The sequence below is a fragment of the Saimiri boliviensis genome, chromosome 7 (assembly GCF_048565385.1).
Source record: "Saimiri boliviensis isolate mSaiBol1 chromosome 7, mSaiBol1.pri, whole genome shotgun sequence".
Taxonomy (NCBI): Eukaryota; Metazoa; Chordata; class Mammalia; order Primates; family Cebidae; genus Saimiri; species Saimiri boliviensis.
In genome coordinates, this window is record NC_133455.1 from 2,596,531 (window position 1) to 2,613,727 (window position 17,197).

Here is a 17,197-nt window from a genome sequence, read left to right on the forward strand (position 1 = left end):
CAAAGCCATAATTGTGGCATGAGATGAGCTCCATTAAAGAGTAAATACCGGGCTGGGTGCGGTGGCCCACACCTGGAATTCCAGTGCTTCAGGAGGCCAAGGCGGGCAAATCACTTGAGGTCAGGAGTTCGAGACCAGCCTGGCCAATATGGTGAAACCCCATCTCTACTAAAAATAGAAAAATTAGCTGAGTGTGGTGGTGCGCACCTGTAATCCTTGCTACTTGGGAGGCTGAAGCACGAGAATCCCTCGAACCTGGGAGGTGAAGGTTGCAGTGAGCTGAGATTGTGCCCCTGCACTGCAGCCTGGGTGACAGAGCAAGAGTCCGTCTCAAAAACAAGAAGAGTAAATGTCACTGGCTTGCCCCTGAGGTCCTCCGCGGACCCGCCTGGACTCTTCACTTTCCTCTGCGAACTTCTATTCCTTTACTTTCCTTACGAGCATCACCTTGAGGCCAACAGACCCATTCATTCCCCCTACGTTATTGCCTTCTGTGAAGTTACCGCAGTTGCCACCACATTTTCCGCTGCAGAAGCACAGCTCCACTTCGGGGCAAATAGGATTTAGGGGCCAGCTGGACTCTGACTTCTGGCAGCGTTTGTACCGTTCCGGTGGGAGAGTGCGTTCCGGTGCTCGGTGATTTCTTTCCAGGCGCACACTGGAATGGCGGTCTGTCCGCGGGTTGGAGGTTGCCTGTTCTTGACCAAAGCTGGATGCTGCCCCTTAGTGGGCAATTCCTGACTGTCCGGTGCTCTTGTAAAACGCTGGGTAATAAACGCATCTTCATGCTGGGTTCTGCATATGGAGCCTGAAACCCCAGCTGGCTTCCCTGTGAAGCATGAGTCTGAATCCATTCCTCCCCAAACTAGAAACTCCTTGTTTAGGGAGCCTCTGAGCCCTCCTGTTGCTTCTGGACCGTTAGATGTCTTTTCTTTGGAGATGTTACCTATCAGGGTGAAAACAGGAAATAGACAGCACCTGCCAGCTGGAGAATGGAGCAGAGTTTAGAAAAGAAAGTGCTAGCCAAGGTGTGGGCACTGGTGGGTGGGCGGGCAAGACACCTGCAAAGGGTCTTAGGAGTCTGAGACCAGCAGAGGCCGGGGGCTGTGGCCACCTGCTGCGGGTACCGGGAGGTGGTCGTGGGAGAGGCCCTCCCAGTAGAAGGACAATGCCGGGGTCGCCTGGTTCCATCACTCAGTGGGAGGACTCGCAGGGCCCAGTGTGCAGCTGCCCTCAGGGCTGTGACTTACTACAGCAAAAGGACACAGAGCACAGGTGGCAAAGGGAGAGGGCACACGGGAGGAAGCCGCGAGGAGACCAGGTCCAGGCTCTCCAGCTTGTCTCCCAAGAGAATCCCCAAGAATCACACAGGGTGCTAAATGGACGCTCAGCTGCAAGCTGTGATGTGTGTGAAATGTCATCCATCAGGGAAGCCCGTTCAGGACTCAGCAACCAGAGTTTTCATGGGGTGGGCTGGTCACGTGGGCACGCTCTGTCCAGCACATACCCAAATTCTAGACTCCCAGAAAGAAAAGCGTTCGGTGTAAAACGTTTTTTCAAGCAGCCTAGATGCGGCGAGCCATCCTAATCAACTAGGGAGTGTGGGAATTCTCCCCAGCTCCCACTTCCCAGGCCTCCAGCCAAGCGTCGGGCTCGCCAGCAGCCATTCTGAAGGGGACAGCTCAGGGTAGCCCCTGCAGGCTGGTGGGGAGGGCTGAGGGCTGGGCGTCACGCTGATCCATTGTCTCCCGACCCCGTCTCCCACTGGGCGAGCCTATTAGAAGCCGGATGGTGCGAGGAGGAGGTGCAGGCAGTGAGGATGGGCCTCTCTGGATACAAAGTGGGGATAAATGATGGAGGGGCCGGCTCTGGGGGTGCTGACAAGAGCCCGGGCCACCTTTCCAGGCTTGGAACTTTCCTCAAGTCCCACTGTTCCATTCGGTACAAAAGTCTTGCTTGAACACTGACTCCCAGCCAGGCGCTGCTCTGGGCTCCGAGATGGGGAATTTCCGGGCAAAAGAATACCCCTGTCCTGGTGGGACTTCGTTCCAGTGAGGAGCAGCCACAGGAAGAAGGCAGACAACAGCAGAGGACAGTGATGAGCACATGTGGACCCCAAAGTGTGGCAGTGGGGGAGGGAGGGGGATGGAGGCAGGGGTGGGGATGAGGGTTTTGTCACCTTGCATGGGTTAGGAAGGCCTGCCTGAGGTGACTCCTAATAAGGAGCCAGACCTGAGCTGGCGGGGACAGGGCGGGGTAGAGACCTGTGGCATCAATGGAATCAGCAGAGAACTTCTTCCCTGGGGCGGGAAGAAGTTTGGCGGCTTTAAGGGACAGAAGGAGGCCACGGTGTCCCCAGGATGGTGGCAACAGCGTAGCAGATAGATAGGGCTTTTAGACCACCGGGGATTTTGGAGTTTATTCTAATTCCCATGGAAACCACAGGATGTTTCAAGCAGGCAGAGGCAAGATCTGACAGGTGTTTCAGAAAGATGCTGCTGGTCGCTGTGCGAGGCTGGGTTTAGAGGCATTCAAGCATGACTCCCAAGTCTAGTGTTCTTGAAAAGCTAGGATGCAAGAAGTCATGCTTTCTGCAAACCTCCACCCCAGGGTACGGAGGTTCAGAAGAGAGGATGGTTTAATTCAAATAGGTCGTGACCCTTTCACTGGGGGCATTCAGATTATTTCTCTAAGTTCATTGCCTGATAACATCACGTTGCAGCAGAATGGCATTAAAACATTCCTTTGAATGAGACCTCCCTATGACCTCTTAATAACAGCTTTTCCGCAACTCCGTTCCCATTTGCAAATGCCAAGTGGGTGCCTTCCTTTCTCTTGGTGCCCTAGAAGTTGTCAGTTTAAACTAACACTTGGTACAGAAAGTATTTGAAATAGAAAAGACTTCTGCAGTTGAGAAGCGTGACATTATGTTCGTCTGTTATTGAAGCCATAATTCATAACACTCGGGCAGGGGGAAAAGAAACCACAAGGCTGCCGTTGGGTTAAAATGTGTTTTGTCTCTACAATGAAATGAATGCGAAAGGAACCATGGTGACTTCGTTCACTGACAGCTTCCCCTTAGCTGTTTCAAAGAGCGGAGAGACTGAATATGGCACCCGCCTTCCCAGTAAGCTTGTAACTTGGCCCTGGGAGTTGTGGCCTGAGAATGGAATTTATGTGGTTTCTGGGTTTATTGGGGAATGCATTCTAATTCATGTGGAATTTCCTTGCCATTTTTATTCACTTTTAAGATGATGTGGAATTTTTAGACAAGAATTAATATGCATAGATGATGGGAAAACGCTATCTGTTAGGGCTCATAGTTAAAGGGGATAGACTATGCAAATTGGTATAGGCAAACAAGAAGAATCTATTGGTCCGAGTGACTGAAAAGGAAAAGACAGTTAGCTTCAGGCTCAGCTTGATCTAGGTGCTCAAATGAGGCCATGGGGATCCTGCTTTTCTCTCTGCATCTCTCTGTGTTTGTCTCATTGGCTCTGTTCTCAGATGGGTTGTTCTCTCACGATGGCAAAGGCCACAGCAGTTCCAGCTTTCTCTCTAAGTTTCCAAGTTCAGTGGGCAAAAGGGAGAGTTCTTCCAGGTTCCTATGCAAGTGCAAGATCTCATGTCCCCAGAATGCAATTGGGTCATGTGACTTCCCCAGCCAATCGCTACACCCAGGGCATGGGACTGCACCGATTGGCCAGGCCTGTGGCACATTTGCAACCCTGAACCAATCACCAAGGCTGTGGTAGAGGTGGGCGGGAGGAAGGCAGAGGTCGTCTGCTGATTGGCCAGCCCTTGGTCATGCGGAGTCACCCCTAGGAGGACTGGACCCAGTCCATTCTCCAGTCCATGATGGAGAATGAGGGATGCAAGGATTCTCTAAGAGGAAATTGAGGATTTTGCTCCTAAAGAGGAAGCAATGGATGCCAGCTGGGGACTGGTGCCTGCTGCAGCTCTTAGGCACGTGGTGATAGCCTCCTGGTCTCTATCCCTTCCGCTTGCAGGTGAAGGCAGAGTATGTGCACCTCAGCCCCCCACTCACCCTTGTGACCGGAGAGCACGATTTGGCTGTGAAGGAGAAACACCAGCTCCAAGCCAAGCTGGAGAACCTGGAACAGGTCCTGAAGGTAGGCTGGCTTTCTGCATTTGGGAGCACTTCTGCCGTTTGTGAGGTCGGAGTGAGGAAGGAGGGCTGCAGGACCCCACAGCAGAAGGTACTCAAAGCTCCCTTGGAAGCCGTCATCAACATTCAGGGCTGTTGGGGCCGTTCTTACCCTTTTTGTGGCATAAAAATCAATAAATAACACAGTTCGAGTGTTTCTGGAAGCAATCCCATAAAGCCAATTATGCATTTCCATTTCTTAGGATGTTAAACACAGCTGAGCTGTGCGGTGGCAGCTCACTGCTCCGGAATGGAAATGGAGTCTGCTTCCATTAAAGACCAGAGGGGCGACAGTGGGTTTCCAAACTTCAAGTATTTTAAGCTGCTCCTCAGACATTTAATGACCTCTATTATAAAGACAATAGCTAAACCAGAACGTGGCTCTATCAGGGTACAGGTAACTGGATATTCCTCACGCGTTCCTGGTGAGCTGAGATCTCCTCCGATATTTAGCTAGTGGCTTGATTGGCTCTTGATGCCACTGAGTTAAGCTGAATGAAGTTGTTTTTTTACGAAGTGTTAAAATTTTATTGGATTCTCATTCTGAGGAACATTTTTTACAAAAATACAAAAAATCATCATCTCCAGTTCTGTGATCCAGTACATATATTACCGGGGTCATTTGCATTTCACAATTAGAGAAAACAGGATTAGGCTGCACCCGAAAATACTATTTAAGTGATTTTACCTCCATACATAGCCTCTTTGGGGAAGTGTTTGGAGCTCTGAGGGGAGCATCTGGGTGGTTGCCAGGGATGATGGGTGGGGAGTGGAGGAGGTGGGTGGGGGTAGATTAGGCGGAGGGGGGTGGGGGAAGTGGATGAGATGGGAGGAGAGCCAAGGGAGTGGGGGGAAGTAGAGGGTATGAGGGGAGTGGAGGGAGTGGGAGGTGAATGGAGGGGACGGGAGGGGAGTGAAGGGGGTGGGAGGGGAGTGAGGGCGATGGGAGGGGAGTGAGGGGGTGGGAAAGGGGTGGAGGATGTGGGAGGGGAGCGGAAGGGGTTGGAGGGGATGGTGGAGGTTGGGGCAGATGAAGGAGGTTTCGGGGAGTGGCGGGGATGGGGATATTGGATGAGACCCCTAAGGAGTATGAGGTTCTTTTTGGAGTGATGAAAATGTTCTCAAGTTAGATGGTGATAATGGCTACAAGACTTTGTGAATGTACCGGCACTGTGCCATTGCACACCAAAACAGTGAGCTTTATGGCATGTGGATTCCCTCTCAATTAGAAAAGAATGATCACATCTCAATTAGCAAAGAAAGGTGCCTTGTTCTCTGACTACAGACCCTGAATGTGAACTAAGCTGGTCCTGTAATTCTCAGCAAGCTGACTGTCCCGCTTCTCACTGTGTGCTCTAAGTTTTCAGGACGTAACTCTCAAGAGGAGGTGCTACCACGTAATTCTTTGAGCAGCTGCCTCGGTTACTGACTTTGAGTTTTCTGAGGGCACACTCCATGATTTATCCAACCCTCTGCCTTTAGTGCCTGGGACACACATTCAGGGCTTAGTGAATTTGATAGAGGATGTGCCGTGAATCCCTGGGTAGAAGGAGCTTAGCTGAGAATCTCCTGGATTTAAAAAAAAACAAAAACGTGAAAGATGGTTCTCAGCAGGGCAACTTCCCCCCAGGGGACATTTGGCAATGACTGAGGACACTTTTGATTGATATGAGTGGGGAAGCGGGGGCCAGGGTTGTAAAACCCTCAACCACGCACTCGGATCAGTCTCCTACAGCAGATTGTCACCTGGTCCCACACGTCAGTGGTACTGAGGCTCAGAAACCGTGTGTCTGTTTCTTATCGCTGCTGTAGCAAGTGACCCCACAGAGTCTCGGTGGCTTAAAGCAACACAGACATATTCTCTTACAGTTCTGGAGGTCAGAAGTCCAGGATGAGCCTCACAGGGCTATAGTCTGGTGTCGTCAGGGCTGTGTGCCTTCCTGAGCTTTGGGGAGAATTCGTTTCTTGCCTTTCCAGCTGCAAGGGCTGCTCAGGGCCCGGTAGTCCATCTTCAAAGCCAGCAATACAGCATCTTCTCTCCCGTCTGACCTCACACTCTTTGAGTTTGTGGCGTTTTTCTCTTTTGTTGTCAGTGGTGTGAGTGGAATTGGAACCTCAACACAGTTTCAATCAACCTGATTTGCTGAGAGCCAAAGAGGATTCTACAGGCATCAGAGACCCGTCCTGGGAGGATGTCAGGCAGTGCAGGATTCCCAGCTCAGCGTACCTGAAGCCACACTGGCCTGATGGCCAGCTCACGGCCACTCCCCTTTGCCTGCATGGAGCAAAGATGCTGAAATGCCAGTGTGGTGACGAGCTTGGTGACTGGGTCACCAAGTCACACCCACCACTGAGTTTTACTGAATTGCAAACAGGATATAGTTTTCCTTCCAGATGTGAAAGCTTTTAGTGAAATAGATAAGACTGAAATTGGGGCTGAATGTTTCCTGAAACAATTATGTGAGAATAATACTGAAACTGACCAGACCACCCTTCCCCACCCCCAGCACAGATCATGCAGTGATATTTAACCTGATTTGAGTCCCTTTTGATTTTCGTACTTTGAAAAAATGGTAATTGATGACTTCATTATCTGTGAATGTGTTTTTATGATGCTTCTTTCCGAGGATATGGTCTAATTACCAAAATCATTAAATACAATGAAGTGATATGGAAGGAAGAAGAATGTTTGCATAAGCGATGGGAGAACTAAAAGATGCCAGCTTGTAGGCTGAACACAGTTACTGCAAGATTCTCATTTGGCTCCAAGTTTCCAGGGAGGCTGGACATAAAAGAAAATATGAACAATTACCTAATTCTCACTCCTTAGGAGAAGAGAGCTCACAGCTTTCCCAGCAAAACAAAGCATGGAGTGCGGGACATGGCTTGCTTACTCTGAATGTTATGTTAGCAGATACAGAAAATACAAAAGGAACTGTGGCCAGGAACATTTTCATAGCAGTGGAGGAGCAATTCTCCCAAGTCTCTTTCCTTGGAGATTGTTTGGAGAAGAAGAGCTAATGGCATGTGGCGTTTTCATCTTTCTTGCGTCATTAGCAAGGAGAACTGGGGAGGAACGCTAAAGCTAGATTGCCCCACATGTGGGAAGAACCCAAGAAGAGTTCATTTTCTTTTCTTTTCTTTTCTTTCTTTCTTTTTTTTTTTTTTCTTTTGAGGTGGAGTCTCACTCTGTTGCCTAGACTGGGGAACAGTAGCACAATCTCAACTCACTGCAACCTCCCCCTCCTGGGTACAAGAGATTCTCCTGCCTCAGCCTCCTGAGTAGCTGGGATTACAGGCACCTACCACCACACCAGGCTAATTTTTTTGGTACGTTTAGTAGAAATGGGGTTTCACCATGTTGGCCAGGCTGCTTTCAAACTCTTGACCTCAAGTGATCTGCCTGCCTTGGCCTCCCAAAGTGCTGGGATTGCAGGCGTGAGCCACATGCCCAGCTGAGTTCTTTTTGCTGGGACTTGTACAAGAGAAAAGGTAGTATTCCTGAGCCATTCGTTCCTGGTCTGTGGAATTTGAAATACCAAGAGAGGAAGAGCAATGGAGTCTGAACCAAGTGGGATGGTCTAATGAGACTCTGCTGGCACATCTGCCCTGCCCTTTGGTAAATGGCCCTGTCTCCAGCATCCCTACGAAGGGAAAGGGATACCTGGGTGTATTTAACAGGGATCTATATAGTGAGATGCACCTGGCATCCCTGGGCCCAGCCTGGTTACTGACTGACTATTCCTTCATTCACAAGGGTTGATTGAGCACTATGTACCAGGCACTCTCGAAGGTACCAGAGGCATAGCAGTTAGCAAAACAGACCTCAACATTCAACTCCCAGTGAAGAAAAAGGCAATTGCATGTGATATAATTCAGGCAGTGATAAGTGCTTTGCCAAAAAGTAAATTGGGTAAAGGAGCAGGAAGTGATATGGTGGCACTTTAAACAGTGGTCCAGGAGGCTTCCCTAGACATATATGTTGAGCAAGGGTGGAGGGAGCCCTGTCAGCATTCAGGGAGGAGCATTCCAGGCAGAGGGGAGTGCAGAGGGCCTGGGGGGTGTGGGTGCTTGACATGTCCACGGAGAAGGTGGGCCAGACAGTGAATGGTGGCGGGGGGGAGTAAAAAATGAAACCCACGCTGGGAATAAATTGGCCAGAGTCTGAGAGACCAAGGTAGACTTCCAAGAATTGTAGAAATGCCCCAGGAAGGCCGCATAACAAATTGTCCCAAAGCCTGGGGCTTGAAGCAGTCACAGTCTGTCATTGCTCCCAAGCCTCTGGTTGGCTGCGTGGAGTGTCTCCGCTTGACTGGACCAGACGGAACAGCTCCTCTGATCCAGCCGGGGCTCACATGCGCCTGGGTGGCCACTGCAGGGTCTGGGTTCTTGGGCAGGGGTGACTGCCTTGCTCTCCGCTCCTCCATCAGGGGAGATAGGGCTTCTAGCCAGGGCACAGTTGGGGCATGAAGGAGGCCGAGGCACGGAAGTCCTCGCGAGGCACAGGCTTGAGCGGAGCAAGGCGTTGCTCGAATTCTGTTGGCCAAAGCCAGGCCCAGGGTCTGCCTGGTTTCAGGGAGGGGAAGGTAACTCGGTCTCCAGCTATGAGGAGACAAGAAGTCGCATCAGCAGGAGTGTAAGTGTGGTGCAGGGCAGGGAGCCCCCAAATCAGGGCTTCGGCTGGGAGGGGTCTTGGCTTTGCGTAGGGAAGAATTCAAGGGCAAGTGGTGGTGGTGGACGGCAGCTTTTACTGAAGCAGCGGGAACAGCAGCGGCAGAGGCCCTGCTCCTTGCAAAGCAAGGCGACCCCACAGGCCGTGCACCCAGAGCAGCCGCTCTGCGGGCGTATTTATACCCACTTTTATTACATGCAAACGAAGGGGCAGGTTATGTAGAAAATTATTGGAAAAGGGTGGTAACTTCTGGATCGCCCGGTCTTTGCCATGCAAAGGGGCGGTAACGTCTGGGTGTTGCCATGGCGATGGTAAACTGAGGTGCACTCTGGGTGTGCCTCATGGGAAGGTGCTTCTGCCTGGGACCTGTTTCAGCAGCAAGTCCTGTGTGGTCCAGTGTCCGAGCCCCGTCTCTTACCCTCCTGCCTCAGATGCAAGGAGCGACTGGCGTAGTTTTGCCATCAGTTTATGCCAGATGCTGCTGGAGTTGAGGGAGGAGGTGTGTCTGGCTTCGGTTTGTAGAGGGTCACTCCAGAGGCCAAACAGGAAGAATCGGGAGTGGCAGCAGGGAACCTGCTGGGAGCCATGTCCTGACGCCATCTGATGGGGGCTTCCACCGAGGCAGGGTGGGGAGAGCGCTCAGGCTCTGGGTGTGTCTTCAAGGTCGAATCCGCAGGGTTTGCCGGTGGCCCGGACGTGGAGTGTGAGAGGCCGGAAGGAGCCAGGATGTGAGTTTTGGGGGCAGCAATGGTATCCTCCATTATGGCAGGGAAAGCTAGAGATGTGCAGTTTGGGGTCAGGGCGTCACCACGTGTGCGAGACGGAGCGCGTCATGACCTCTGGATCCTCAGTGGGGGAGGACGCCAGGACCTCCCCGCCGACCCACAGGAAGTTGCCACTGTTCAGTGATTGGAGGACATGTGTGGGAAGCGGCCGAGCGGCTCGCTTGGGTCAAAGTGTGGCGCTCAGGCGCGGTCGCCATGGCTGTCACCGTGGCTGTCATCCCCAGTCCTGTGGCCCTGTTGTCTCACCTGGCACCTGACGTGGTGTGTCTTCCACATCCTGAAGTGCCTGGGGGCAAGAGGGGATGTACGGCCTGTGCGATAAGACTGCCCGCCCTGTGTTAGTGGGGTAATTACAGCTGTGGAGCTGTGCCAGTGTGCATTCAGGGTCTGTCTGAACTGATAATTACCCCATTGGTCACGTTCATATGCTGGCGTTTTTGTTTCCAAATATCACTGATGTGCTGCCTGTCTTAATAGTGATCATTCAATTTAGCTAAAGGCAGCGCGCCTGGCTTCCTGTAGCCTGTGATTGGTTATGCACAGCAAGGATTCACCAACACGTGGTTTTTTGTTTTTGTTTTGAGATGGGGTCTTTCTCTGTCACCCAGGCTGGAGTGCAGTGGCTAGATCTCAGCTCACTGCAACCTCTGCCTCCCAGGTTCAAACGATTCTCCTGCCTCAGCCTCCTGAGTAGCTGGGATTATAGGCACCCACCGCCATGCCCAGCTATTTTTTGTATTTTTAGTAGAGATGGAATTTCACCATGTTTGTCAGTCTGGTCTCAATCTCCTGACCTTGTGATCCACCTGCCTTGGCCTCCCAAAAGGATTACAGGCTTGAGCCTCTGTACCTGGCCCGCATGGTTCTTTTCAGAGCCCTTTCTGATTATATTATGGGAGCTTCCCAGTAATTTTCACTTAAAGAGTCAGAAAAGTATGTCCAGATATATGATTTTAAAGGGAAATAGATTTGTTCACCTCAGGCACTGGCTTCTTGAAGAATTTCAAAGCTTACAGTACTTGTCCTGGTTAAAACCTATATAATAAGCCTGCACATGTGCCCCTGAACCTAAAATAAAAGTTAAAAAAAAAAAAGAGAGAAATCCAATTGAACCCACACCCGAAAACATGCTCATTCATTCGGAAAATATTTATTTAGCAACTACTTTGCAGCGAATACGTTCTAGTTTCTGGAAAAAGTGATCTAAATCCATGCCCTTGGTTCTGTAGAGTTGGTAAATTAATGCACAGGTCAGGTGGGGGAAGTGAGACGCGATGAGGAGTGATGGTAGTAGAGGAGCTGGTTTGCACTGAGTGGCTGGGGAAGGACTCACTGTTGGTGAGTCGTCTGAACGGAGACCTGGATGAAGTCAGGGAGGGAGCAGTGCGGAAGTGCAGAGACCCCGGGAGGAGAGCAGGTGGCTGCGGTGTCTGAGGAGTGTGTGGAAGCCCGAGGTGCAGGAGTAGAGTGAACATGGGAAAAGAGTGAGAAGAAGAATTCGGATGAGGGAGGTGATTTGGAGCAGATCCCTTAAAGCTCTTGAAGGCCAAGGTAGGGACTTTGGGTCTTTCCTTCCTGAGTGATATAAGAAGCCATTGCAGGGTTTTCAACAGTAGAATGATGTGATCTAACCTGAATTTTTTTTTTTTTTTAAGGCAAAGGGTTTATTGGGGGAATAACACTTGTGAAAGGAAAGAAGAGAAAGCAGAATTAGGGAGGGGAGTTGCCAGACAGTGTATAGATTTGACAAAGTCTCTGTCAGCCCAGGGGGCATCTCTGGAGTGTGTGAGAGGAACCCGTGTTAGGCAGAAATGCTTAGGCCTTTGTACCACAGTCTTGCTCAGCTGCTGGCTGGGGCCACCTGAAAAGACCAATACGTCAACTCGAGTTGAGGCAAGTGTGAGTGAGTTAACGTTTAAGGCTGTCAGCAAACCACACTCTTCACAGCTGGGCAGTGAGTGCTTTCTTGAAGGAGCAATCTCAGCAGCTTGCTTTATGTCTAGCACACCATTCTAGCATCCAGAATAGGTAGTCGTCTTGTAAGAGGTTCCGAGTTCTCTTCCCGCATGGGGTGGGAGCAGGGGTGAAAGCAGATTCCTTTTTCCTCTTTTGTAGTTTGATACTTTCATCACAACATGAGGGTTCCTTGCAGGTAAGAAAATCAAGAATCTCAGTGATGCCTACCTCCAGATCTACTCAATACCATTTGGCAAGTACTTACCTACATGTGGCCCCAGGTTACCCAGGGCACCTCTTGGTCTCTCTCAATAGTACATGATTCAGCGGAGGGGAGTCCAGTTACTGTGACACCCCAGTTTTGGGGATGGGGAGAGTTTGGCAGTGGAAAGAACAATCATAAGTCTTAGATCTTGGATTCTTGAGGGAAAGGGTCAAGGAGCCCCAAAGATAAAGATTATTCATATTACAGTTTTGCCACAGGTCAGACTTAATTTTAAAAACAAGAAAATTTTGCTTCATACTATCATGGTGAGGTTTTGCTGCAGTTATCCATGTAAAGAGCTTGGGACACTGCCTAACACAGTGTTCAATTAATGGAGGCTAATAATATTATTTCATTGTGACCAACTATGAAATATGTCCAAGCACTGAGAATACGCTGTTGGTCAAAATAGCTACAATCCTTGCCCTCACTGGGCTTCTACAGCGGTTATTTATTTTGAGACAGCCCCACCTGGTTGTCAGGCTGGATTGCAGCAGCACGATCTCGGCTCATTGCAGCCTCCACCTCTCGGGCTCAAGTGATTCTCCTGCCTCAGCCTCCCAAGTAGCTGGGATTACAGGTGCACGCCACTATGCCCAGCTAATTTTTGTATTTTCAGCAGAGATGGGGGGTTCTCCATGTTGGCCAGGATGGTCTCTGTCTCTTGATCTCATGATCTGCCTGCCTTGGCCTCCCGAAGTGCTGGGATTACAGGTGTGAGTCACCACGCCCAGCCATGTGCAGTGGCATGATCACAGCTCACTGCAGCCTTGACCTCCTGGGCTCTGTAACCTGAATTTTTAAGGGCTTATATTTGCAACTCTGCAGAGACGTAGCATGCAAGAGGAGACGCAGGGAGACCCTTACAGTGGTACACCAGGTACCTCTCGCTGTGTCACAAAGCACCCTGACACGGCTTGGCTCTATGTCCACACGCAAATCTCATGTTGAATTGTAATTCTCAGTGATGGGGACGGGACCTGGTTGTGGGGGGTGGTTGGATCTTGGGGGCAGATTTCAGTGAGTGACTCCTCACAAGATCTGTCACTTTAGAAGTGTATAGCACCTCCCGCTTCACACTCTTTCCTGTCGCCACGTGAAGGCGTGCCTGCGTTTCGTTCACCTTTTGTCGTAATTGTAAGTCTCCTGAGGCTTCCCTAGCCATGGCTCCTGTACAGCCTGAGGAACTGGGAATCAGTTAAACCTCTTTTCTCATAAATTACCCAGTCTTAGGTATGCCTTTATAGCAGCGTGAGAAGGGACTAAGGCAACCTCACAATTCAGTGGCTGAGATGAGTGATTACGTTGATGTCTCATGGGTGTGTGAGTTGACTGGGCTTAGCTACATGGGGTCTCACCTGGGGCCTCCACTTGGGAAGTTATACTCGGATGGCAACTGAAGTTGCAGTCATCTGCAGCCTTGGCTGGCTCTTTGCCTGCATGCTGTCCTCTCCAAGATAGCTGGAAGGGAAGGGCAGGCCGGACATTTCTCTCCTCATGTAACCTCTCCATGGGCTAGCTTGGGCTTCCTCACAGCATGGTGGACTCAGGGTGGTCAGAATTCCTCTGCAGTGCCTGAATTCCTCAAGAGCGAAGACCTTATGAGCCCTTAGCAAAAGCGATAAGGCTTCTTATGGCTCAGCTTTGAAAGCCCCTTCTGCCAGGTCCTCCTGGACAGAAGATGGTTATAGGTCTGGATTCAAGGTGAGGGGATGCCACGCGGGCATGAGTGGTGGGGGCTAAGGTCCGTTGTCAAGTGGCATCCTTGGGGACTAGCTGCACAGAAGCTTTTGAAATCACCCAGGTGAGTGATGGTAATGGCTCAGACCAGAGTGGTAGATTCGATCAGAACTGTCAGGTTCTGGATGCATTTTGAAGGTGGAGAGGACAGGAGGCTGACGGACTGACTTTGGTTTCAGTAGGAAAGAAGAGCCAAGGGTGGCTCGAAGGCCTTGAGTCTGAGCGAGATTAAGTAGACAGTGCCGTTGATGACATGCACAGGACTCAGGGATGTGTGTTGAGGGGACCAGAGGAGGTGGGAGGAAGCCAAGAGCTCAGGGCAGGCCCGGTGTGGGATGCCCACTCAGCAGCCAAGGGAGAAGTCACGTGGGCAGGAAGATGTCCCCTTCTGGAGTTTAGGGAGCCACATGGCTGGAGACGGGAATTTAGGAGTCCTCAGATTAGATCTGGTGTTTAAAGGTATGTGTCTGGAGAGATTGCAGACACAGAAGGGAAGTAGTAGTGAGGGGTTTACTTCTGTTCTGAAAGCTGACACCGTTTGGGTCAGGGCCCGTGTGATCTGGCCATGGCTGCCTCCACCGTCCTCCTCCTCCTCATCCGGCACGTGGGCTCCTTCCGCCTCTCCCAGCAGGCACATCCCATCCCACGTCAGCACCGTCACAGCGCTTGCTGTGTCTGCTGTCCAGATTGCGTTTGTACCATTACCTTCCAGGAGATGAGAAGCTCAGTAGTCCTAGAGTGGGCCCGCCTCCTCTCTTCTAGCTGTCCCCACTGAGGGCAGAATGCAGGCAAAGAGCCAGCCAAGCCTGCCCGTGACTCCAGCTGAAGTTGCCATCTGAGCACAACTGCTCAGAGACCCCAAGCGAGAGCCATGTGGCTCAGCCCAGTCATCAACCAAGCCATGAGATGCCATGTCTTTTCCTGCTTATTGGCATATCCGTAGTGTCCATCCTGGCAGAGAGAGACCATGCCACCCACGTTTGCGGACGGAATGAGTGAGTGACAGACACAGGCTGTTCTTAGGTCTGCGCAGTGAAGCTAGTCACTGCTAAGCCACCTGCTCACAATATCTGTCACCTTCACCACAGTCGTTGAAGACTGTGGGTCCCCTGGAGCCCATGCTCACCCTGCAGCCGCAGCCACCCCTTTAAACCTGAAGTCCATTCATGCCCCTCTTCTGTGAAACACCTTCCAATTGCTGTGTATTGCTCTGAGATAAAGACCTAAACTGCAGGACCCTGCACTCTCCGTGCCCCCCCTACTCCAGCCTGGACTCTTCCTGTGACCCCTTCCACCCTGTCCCCGCACACCCTGGCTGCCTTCGTCTTTCTGGACTATGCTCACTTATTTCCATTCCAGGGAATTTGCACTGTTTTGTGGTTTTTTTTTTTTTTTTTTTTTTTTTTTTTTTTTTTTTGGTTTAAAATCTGGAATGCTGTTTCCCTCAGCACTTTGTATTTCTGATTCCTGGTTTATTGGGTCTCAGTTTCCCATTGCTTTCCTGACCGTCTGGTCTAAAGGACCCGAGGCCCCATTGCTGGCCCCTTGCACATCCTGGGTTCCATTTCTTCAGTGCTCTCACCTCATCTGCTGTACCTGTCTGCCGGTGGATTTGTCTTCCCCACCAAAATGCAACCTCCTCAAGAGAGACTTTGTTCTAGCACCCAGCACCAAATCTGGCATATAGTCGGCACTTAAGTTCTGGCTGATGAGTTAGTAACTGAGCGAGTGCGTGAATGAGTGAGAGGTTGAGAGACTGCCTGGCCGAACCCCCCAGCGCCGCAGACACTTGCCGCCTTCATGGAGAATGACTGAGCAGCCGGCCAGGGTGCTTCTCTGCAGAGGTTGCTTCTCGGGGCCTCACAGGTGCTTCTGGAAAGTCACATCTACAGATCATTTCTTTCTGGAATAGACGGAGACTCTCCGAGGGAACAAGCACTGGAAGGTCTGTGATTTCTGGCATCTCTGCAGCCTGGGCTGCTGTCAGACGATCTCCCCACCCCACACTCCGACTTGCATTTAACCACAGCCAGTCCTTGCGTAGGTCCTGGCACAGGGGTCTGATCAGAACACCCAGCGCTCCTTGGAAGCAGGGTCCCTAGCAGGAGTGCACACCTTGTGATAAAGTGAACGAAATGCTTTTTATTCCGTTCACCAGCTTGTCAGATTCAAGTATAAAACATGGGCTTTCTTACTCCCTGCAAAAAAAAAAAAAAAAAGCCTCATGTGTTTTTCATGTGAGTTCCGACTGCCTGATACTGAAGACATTCTGGGCGCTTCGTTTCTCCCCAGCTCCTGGGTAAAGGGACTGCAGCCTGCTTCCCTCACAGCAATAACCAGAGCACAGCTCGCCAGCCCCTTCTCCCATGGCCCGTGAGATGGTTCTGCTTGTCAGGTGCAGCAGAGTGACAGCTGCTCTTATTTTAGGACAGCATTCGAGTCCTAGCAGGGAAGAAGGGCACATTCACAAGGTTTAACTTCAGAGAGCTCAGTCTAGAAGCAGTGAGAGGCAGGGCAGGGGGAGCCACCAGAGGCTTTGAGCAGGACCAGCAGGTGTGGAGCCTGGAGCAGAAGTCAGACGAGAAGCTTCTGGATGAAGGGGTGGGTTGAATCGGCCTCCCCACAATCACATCCACCCAGAACCAGGGGGCGGAGCCTTGTTTGGAAATAGGGTGTTCGGAGATGTCATCAGGAGAAGGTGCAGCCACAGACATCAGGAAGGGCCCTCACCCAGTGACAGGCTTTGTAAGAGAAAGGAGAGGGGAGTTTGGATAGAGACACAGATGCTCAGGGAGGAAGCCACCCGTGGATGGAGGCAGAGATTGGAGCCATGTGATCATAAGCCAGGGAGCGCCCAGGGGCCTGCCCTGCAGCCTGTGGAGGGTGCGCGGCCCCACCCACCCCTCTTCTGAGGACCTCCGGCCTCCAGGGTGTGAGCAGATGGGTTGCTGTAGTTTGAAGCCCCAGGTTTGTGGCCCTTTGCTGCTGCGGGCCTCGTGGACTCACAGGGCGAGAAGCGGGGCCTGTCAGGGGAGCCAGATACACACCCCAGTTTCTCTCTCCTCTGCTCAGCGACAGTGGAACACTCATGGCCTGGGCAGACCGTCAGGGAGAGGACAGGGGTCCCAACATGCGGAGAAGTGCGTGGTCCTGCTCAGCTCCTCGGGGTAGCCTGCAGCTGGGAGAAAGCTGTGCCTGGAGGAGGCCATCACGGGCAGGAAACCATCATGTGGTCACTTTCTGGGGAGTGGCTCTGCCCAGTGCCATAGCTGCAGGGAGCTGGTCACAGAAGGGGGTGTCGGGTGATGGGAACGTGGCCTTTCCCGAGGCGCCACTGATGCTGGTCTCCCGTGGACTGACACATCCTTCATCCAGCAAGTGGATGGAGCCTCACCCTTCTCAGCCTCCTCTACCCCAGAGCTACCAGCCTCACCCCTCTCGGCCTCCTCTACCCCAGAGCTACCAGCCTCACCCCTCACAGCCTCCTCTGCCCCAGAGCTACCAGCCTCACCCCCTCGGCCTCCCCTACCCCAGAGCTACCAGCCTCACCCGTCACGGCCTCCTCTACCCCAGAGCAACCAGCCTCACCCCTCACAGCCTCCTCTGCCCCA

General features: G+C 51.7%; 1 protein-coding gene across 16 annotated transcripts in view; it reads left to right on the forward strand.

The window, feature by feature from the left end:
- The window catches only part of RIMBP2 (RIMS binding protein 2), a 311,373-nt gene that overhangs the window by 192,977 nt on the left and 101,199 nt on the right, over positions 1-17,197 (forward strand). For all 16 annotated transcript variants that reach the window (XM_074402014.1, XM_074402021.1, XM_010347625.3 and 13 more), the window contains exon 4: positions 4,011-4,133. The gene's annotated coding sequence lies outside the window, so the exon portion shown is untranslated. The remainder of the gene's footprint in view (positions 1-4,010; positions 4,134-17,197) is intronic.